The 7,355-nt window shown below is 44.5% G+C and overlaps 1 protein-coding gene across 4 annotated transcripts in view; it reads left to right on the plus strand.

Annotated features, from left to right (window-relative positions):
• Positions 1–7,355, plus strand: part of PKNOX2 (PBX/knotted 1 homeobox 2) — a 262,937-nt gene that overhangs the window by 224,719 nt on the left and 30,863 nt on the right. The gene's annotated exons all lie outside the window — the stretch shown is intronic.

Here is a 7,355-nt window from a genome sequence, read left to right on the forward strand (position 1 = left end):
GCCTGCGCGTCCGGAGCCTGTGCTCCGCAAATGGGAGAGGCCACAACAGTGAGAGGCCCGCATAACGCAAGGAGAAAAAAAAAAAAAAAAACCAGCTCCAAAATGGGGCCCCCCAGGCCCCTGGGCCCACTCTGAAGAGGCAGGGCCAGAGCCCAGAGGCTGTGAATAAGGAGGCCAGGCAGAGCCCTGGGCCCACCGAGACCGTGGGCAGCCCCCTTCAGAGAGCCACTGCCTTCGGCCTCCCACCCACACTCTCTTCGCCTTGATGGGAGCAGAAAAATCCCACAAGACACCAAAACAGGGAAAGGAAATAACAATCAAAGCCAGTAATAATTAACATTTATAGTGCACTTACTGGGTGCCAGGTGCCGTTCTGAACACTTCACCTGTAGTATCTTATTTAATCCTCTTCTCAGACCCACGAGGCACAGATTATTATTATCCCCGTTTTAAGATGAGGAGATTGAGGTGAAATCACCAGCTCAAGGCCACACAGCACATACGTGGGTCAAATACAGGCGTGGAGCCCGGGCCCACGCTCAGCAGTGACGCAGCCCTAGAGCCAGTCTTTTCTTAGTGCTTCCTCTGCACTGGTCTTTAGTTCTTTTCTGGCGAGATCTCATTTTGTCCTCAGTACGACTCTGAGGGGGTTGCTGTCGCTATCCTACTTTACAGATGAGGACACCGAAGTGCAGAGATCACATGAATCGTCCAGAGCGTCCCAGTAAGTGGAGGACCCCAGACCTAGCCTCCAAAACCCGCTGTTCTCTAGCACCCAGCTCTGCTATTGAATTCTCACCATAGCCCTATGAGAGGGTTATCATTATACCCATTTTACAGAAGGGGGAATCCAAGACCGAGAGCCCTATAGTCAATAAGTTACAGAGCTGGGGTTTGCGCCAGGTGGGTGTAAATCCTGAAGCCCACCTCCTTCCCCTGAACCACAGTGGTTCTCCAAACTCTGGGGACGTGGGAAGGGAAGTGCCACATTGTGACTTGAAAGCATTTGAGTTGTCCTGCGAGGTGGCCTCCCTAAGCAGTCTACAGGCTCTGGACTTCACCTTTCTTCCATGTCCCAGGCCTTGTTCCAGTGACCCCACATTTCCAACTGCTCAGGCCAGGTCCGGCTGCTCTGGTCTGGTCTGGAAAAATTCCTGAATAGATTTTAGCTTTGGCTGACCTAGTGACATGCAGGAAACGTCAGAGCACTTCAAGGAATGTGTGTTTCCCAATTTCTTCATCCATAAATGAGGGAGAACATTCCAGCTTCCCAAACTGCAGAAGAAGTAGAGGGTGAACGGAATCTGCCCTCCAGGGCAAAGCTACCTCCCTCCCTAATTGCTGCCTGGAATCTCGCTGGTTACCTAATCTCTGAGCCTTGATCTCCTCATCTCTAGCAGAGTGATAACAATGCCTGTGTGTCCCCATGTTTCTGAGACTCAAATGAGGTAATGGAGAGAGAAGCATTTTGCAGATTGTAAAGTGCTACGTACATAAATGTTTGGAAAGGCAAGGACATTACTATCAAATGAAGAGGCCGCAATCCTACAAGAGAGGCCACTTTTCAGAAAAGTACTTGATGGTGGGGGGGAGGGGCGTGTTGGCGTAAAGAATCCACATATAACACACAGCTCCTGTGTGCCCAGGACATACGTGTACATGATCTTATTCAGTGTTCACCACAACTCTACAGTGTAAGTATTTCCTATCAGCTTACATTTATAGATGAAGTTAAATGACTTGTCCAAAACACCCAGGCAGAAAATAGTAGATTCAGGATATCAGGCCATGCGACTTCCCAGAAAATGAGAGGCCCCGGTCCTGCGGGCTTTCCTGAGACTTGTGGGGCTCGTGCGCTGTGATACGAGACTGAAATGCAAGGGTGCATCTCGTTTTGCTTTTGTGAGGCCCTCTGCTCAGAAGAAGAGGGCTGTTTTTTTATTTTGAAAGAAAAGGGAGGGAGAGAAGCTGAAAGGTGAAGCAAAACTGAGAGAAAAGGAATGAAGGATCCACTCATCACATTTGATGACGATATTAAATTAAATGGAATTGTTATTGCACTAGAAGATTTGGAATAACTTTTTACATGACACTGATCACTTAGGAAAAATAGTTTAATATGTCAGAGTTTTATTCTGATTTAGAGGCAAAAACCCAAAATTGCATAAAAATAAGATAGAGGATGATTTACTAAACATAAATATAGAAGAAAAAACTGAGGATGATTATTCTTCCACTATCTGAAAATGGAACAGCAATAGAAAAGCCAACAGGATATTAGAAATCATTAAAAGAGGTTGCAGAAGTTTATATGCATTTGGTTCCCTGTGGTTTATAAAGCACTTTCACATTATTCTCTCTTTTAGCCGTTATCAAATCTTGTGAGACAGGGATGAGGAAAACTGAGGCTCAGGGAAGTCGTGGAATTAGCCCAGTGTCACCCAGTTTGTAAACAGTAGGTCTGGACTCAAATCCAAGCTGTCTGATGGTAAATCCCACAGGCTTTGCGCCAGGCCAGGCAGCTGCCCCACATTAATGGCATCGCCCATTTTTTCCTCTAATACTGAATAGGTCCTACATATTCATTGCCTTGGAATACCATTATGATTTACTCTATGTTCTTAAATCTTTAAACCAAGTCTATAACCTCATGAAAAAGTAATCCTTCACCTGCGCTTTATTAGACCAAAATGTAGGTCCACTTTTGGCCACCGTGCACCAAATCTATTTAAACACATTGCATGCGTATTTCATTTGAGCAAAGCTATTTTGGGCAGATTTTACTTTTTATTTTCTTCTACTTAATTGTATTTTCCGATTCTTTTTACCTAATGAGGATTTATTGGCTGTAAATAGATAGGTGCACTTTTCTGTGTGTATGTTGAAAGGAAGGAAGGAAGGGAGGGAGAAAGAAGAAAGGTTTATGGAATTAAGATTATTTTGTCTGGGGAAGACAAAGCTAACTGGGCAACTTATTTAAGTCAGAGGTCTTGTCCAGTGTTTGGCATATAATGAGACTCAATATTTGTTGAATGTATAAGATTAAATTAAGGGAGCTTGTATTGATGGAAGCCCTGGATGTTCTCGGTGCCTACAGAAGGCTGAGTCAGCACTTTATATTAAGGCCGCAGAGATTGCAGTAAATGTTTGGAAGAACTCAGCAGATTGAGAGGACATGGAGTTGGCGTGAGGCGGTAAGAGAGCCTCAGGAGAGAAGATGCAGCCATGTGTCTGGGAGGGTTTGCAGCCATGTGTCCAGTCACCTAGAGACTGGCCTAGATCATCGCACGTGGTCCCTTCCAGGACCATCAGAAGTCCCTGTAACGTTCAGAGAATCAGAAAACAGAAGGCACCTGACAGTCCAACCCCCTCTTTTTACGCATGGGGAACACGCTGAGGTACTCTGGCTCCTGCGGGCCAGGCGGGAACACTGCCAGGGAGGGTTCTGGAAATCCTAAACTTTAGTTTCCTGGACGCCCATACTTCCTGTCACTAAGCCACTTTCTCCCTAAACCATGCACCCTCTCAACTGCCATTTTCTCTGTGTAAATCCTGAGACCCCTAGTTGCCGGTGAAGCAACACAGGCAACCTGGCTTCATGTTCCAGCTCTGTCACTTACCGCCTGTGTGATGTTAAGCAAGCAAGCTTCTACCTCTGGCCTTCATTGCCTTCAACTGTAAAATATGGGCAATAATGGTACCTACTTGCAGAGGCGGTTATGTGTAATAAATCAGGCATGTGATGGGTTTAACACAGTCCCTGAGACACAGTAAGAATAAGAAATGTTTGGGTATTGTTATCCATCAATCAGTCAATGAGTATTTATTAAACACCATATATTGTCAAGTAGAAAATTTAGGCAAGAGCAAATAATTTATTCAGTGCCCGACTCCATCTTCTGGTCCAAATAATCTGGACTAAAGTCACTCTTCTCATCTTTGCCTGGGACGGCACAGTCTCCTTTAGTCTCAGCCCCACGGAGGGGGCATCCCCTGAGGACAAGACCCTGTGACTGAGCCCTGCTTGAAAACACACAATTGTTGGTTTCTGTCTTTGAGTGACACTTAGTCTAATTCAGTACTCAGAGCCTTTAATTAGTCAAGCACAATCCCTACCCATCAGACAATCCAAATGCCAACCTGGGGGCGCCTCACTTGCTCTCCACTTGAAATGCAGATGAAGCTCAGAGTGGGTGTGGCCCTGGCTTCTAGTCACGCAGCACGACACACCTGATAGGATCCTCTGGGAGCGATGCCCATCCTTGTCTTCCTGGGCATCAAAATGCTAGCCAAAAGCTAGGAGGGTAGGATTTTCCTGGGCATCAAAATGCTGGCCAAAAGCTAAGAGGGATGCTTGTATATTGCTTATGTCAACATAAACGGTCTCCAAGGTGAGCCCCACTTTTTTTTTTTTTTTTTACTTTGTGTTTTGATAGAACTATAGATTCACATGCAGTTGTAAGAATTAATACAGAGAAGTCCTGATCCCCTTCTTGCATGACTAGAGTACAGTTTGACAACCAGGAAATGACAATGGTATGATCTACCAACCTTATTCAGATTTCACCAGTTTTACATGCAGCCGTGTGTGTGTGTGTGTGTGTGTGTGTGTGTGTGTGTGTGTGTGTACTTCTGTGCCATTTTATCATATGTGTAGATTCATGGAAACACTATGGTGGTCAAGATACAGGGCAGCTCCTCCCTCTCTCCCTGACCACATCCCTTGGCAACCACTAATCTGTTCTCCATCTCTAAAATTTAGTCATTTCAAGAATGTTATATAAATGGCATCATAGAGTATGTAACCTTCTGAGACTGGCTTTTTCTTTTCTGATCAGCATAATTCCCTTTAAATCCATCCAAGTAGTTGAGTGTATCAGTAGTTTCTTCCTTTTTATTGCCTAGTACTATTTTGTGATATGGATATACCATAGTTTCTTTATCCATTCACCTGTTGACGTGTATTTTGGTTGTTTCCAGTTTGGGGCTATTAGAATAAGGTTGTTTGGAATATTCACATACAGGTTTTGGGTGAGCAGATGTTTTTATTTTTCTGGGATAAATGCCCAAGAGTTGGAGTTGCTGAGCTGGATGGTATATTCAGTTTCATAGGAAACTGTTCTGCTGTTTTTCAGAGTGGCTGGACCATTTTTCATACCCACCAGCAACATATGAGTGGTCCCGTTTCTAATTCCTTGCCGGCATCTGGTGTTCCCTCTATTTTTAATGTTAACCATTCTGATAGGTGTGTAGTGATATCTCATTGTGGTTTTAATTTGCATTTCCCTGATGGCTAATGACATTGAACATCTTTTCATGTGCTTATTTGCCGTGTATATATATACTCTTCAGTGAAATGTCTGATGTTGTCTTTTGCCCAAGTTCTAATTGGATTGCTTGTTATTTCACTGGCTAGTTTTGAGAGCTCTTTACATATTCTAGACATAAGTCCTTTGTCAGATATGTGGTTTGCAGATATTTTCTCCCAGAGTCTGTAGTTTATCTTTTTATCTTCTTCACAGGGTCTTTTGAAGAGCAAACATTTTACAATTTGATGAGGTCCAATTCATCAAGTTTTCCTTTTCTGGGTCATGTTTTTGGTGTCAAGTCTAAGACCTCTTTGCGTAGCCCTAGGTCCTGATGATTTTCTCCCGGGTTGTTTTTTTTCTCTAAAAATTTGATAGTTTGTATGTCTTACATTTCAGTCTTTGATCCATTTGAGTTAATTTTTGTATGAGACATGAGATTTAAATCAAGGTTCACTGTTTTTTTTGTTTGTTTGTTTGTTTTAATTTTGTTGTTGTTGTTGTTGTTGGCGGTATGCGGGCCTCTCACTGTTGTGGCCTCTCCCATTGCGGAGCACAGGCTCCGGACGCACAGGCTCAGCGGCCACGGCTCACGGGCCCAGCCGCTCCGTGGCATGTGGGATCCTCCCGGACCGGGGCACGAACCCATGTCCCCTGCATCGGCAGGCGGACCCCCAACCACTGCGCCACCAGGGAAGCCCTAGGTTCACTGTTTTGCTTGTGGATATCCAGTTGCTCCAACACCTTTTTTGAAAAGCAATTTGGCCATATTTATCATGAGCCAAAAGTATGTCCATAGCTTTCTTTCTGTCACTTCCGGGACCTTGTCCTAAGGAAATGTCCTTGTCCTAAGGAAATAATGCAGAAACACGAATAAGCTATAAGGTTGGAAGATAAGTCATTGTAACATGTTTTTTAATAAAATTAAAAAATTGGAATTAACCTGAATGCCCAACCATAAGGAATCGGCTAAGTGTGGTACACACATGGAATGATGTGCAGCAACTTAAAATGTATTTACTCAATAACTTTCACCCATTCAACAAATATTTACTCAGTATCCACCTGTGTTAGTAACGAGGATAATGGGGTGAGCAAATTAGCCACCACCCCTCTCTTCTAGAAGCTTGCAGTCTAGAAGGGAGAATAGAGGAAACATTCCTGCCACTTAGAAAAATACATTTGGTAAACTAAGGGGAAAAACAGGAAGCAAAATTGTACATACAAGGTGATTGAAGCTATGTTGAAATACACGTATGCGAAAAAGAACCAAAAAATCGTCATTCTTTTTAGGGTCATTAGATCAAGGGCAGTCTTTTTCATCCTCTGCTTTCCATACCTTCCATAGCACCTTCTTTTTATAATAATAACAACGATAAAGGGAAAAGCCTCGATTGAGAAATAGCTTCTTGCCTCGAAAAGGTTAGGAACGTCCACTTGAAGAGGCAGCAGACACACGTACCAAAGGGTACGCAAAAGGCCACCGCAGACAGCTGGGTGTCCCAGCAGCCAGCTAAGTCATGCTGGATGATGCAGTCAGTCAACATGTATTGATGGGGTGTCTGCTAGGTGACTGGCATCACATGAGGTACTCAGAATACGTGTTTAAGAATAGCCAGTCCCTGACCTTTGGGGGCTCTTGCCAGGAGCTCTGATCTCGGTCTTCCTTGTGCCTGTTCAAGGCCTCACACTTTGCAGTTCACGCCTTCCCTCAGGTGCTCCTCTCCACAAAACTGTAAGGTTATCAGGGAGCGCGTAATGGTCCCCATTTGTCAGATAATGAGGCGCAGAGAGCTTAAGCACTTGGCCAAGGCCACACAGACTGTAAATGGCAGGCAGGGGGCTTGAGACCTGGCCTTCTAAGCTCTAAGCACAGTGCTGTTCTCAGAATACCACACCTGCCTCAAGAATAACTGTGATAACAGTGAACTCAAAGCAAGGAAGCAATCGGCAGCTACCCACAAGGAGAATTTAAATCCTGCGGGTGGAAAGCGTACATCCCTAGGGCGAGCATGGGCTCCTCTCTGTCCGTGTGCTTGGGACTTGGTG

This window comes from Lipotes vexillifer, unplaced genomic scaffold, assembly GCF_000442215.2.
Source record: "Lipotes vexillifer unplaced genomic scaffold, Lipotes_vexillifer_v1.1 scaffold442, whole genome shotgun sequence".
NCBI classification, from domain to species: Eukaryota; Metazoa; Chordata; class Mammalia; order Artiodactyla; family Lipotidae; genus Lipotes; species Lipotes vexillifer.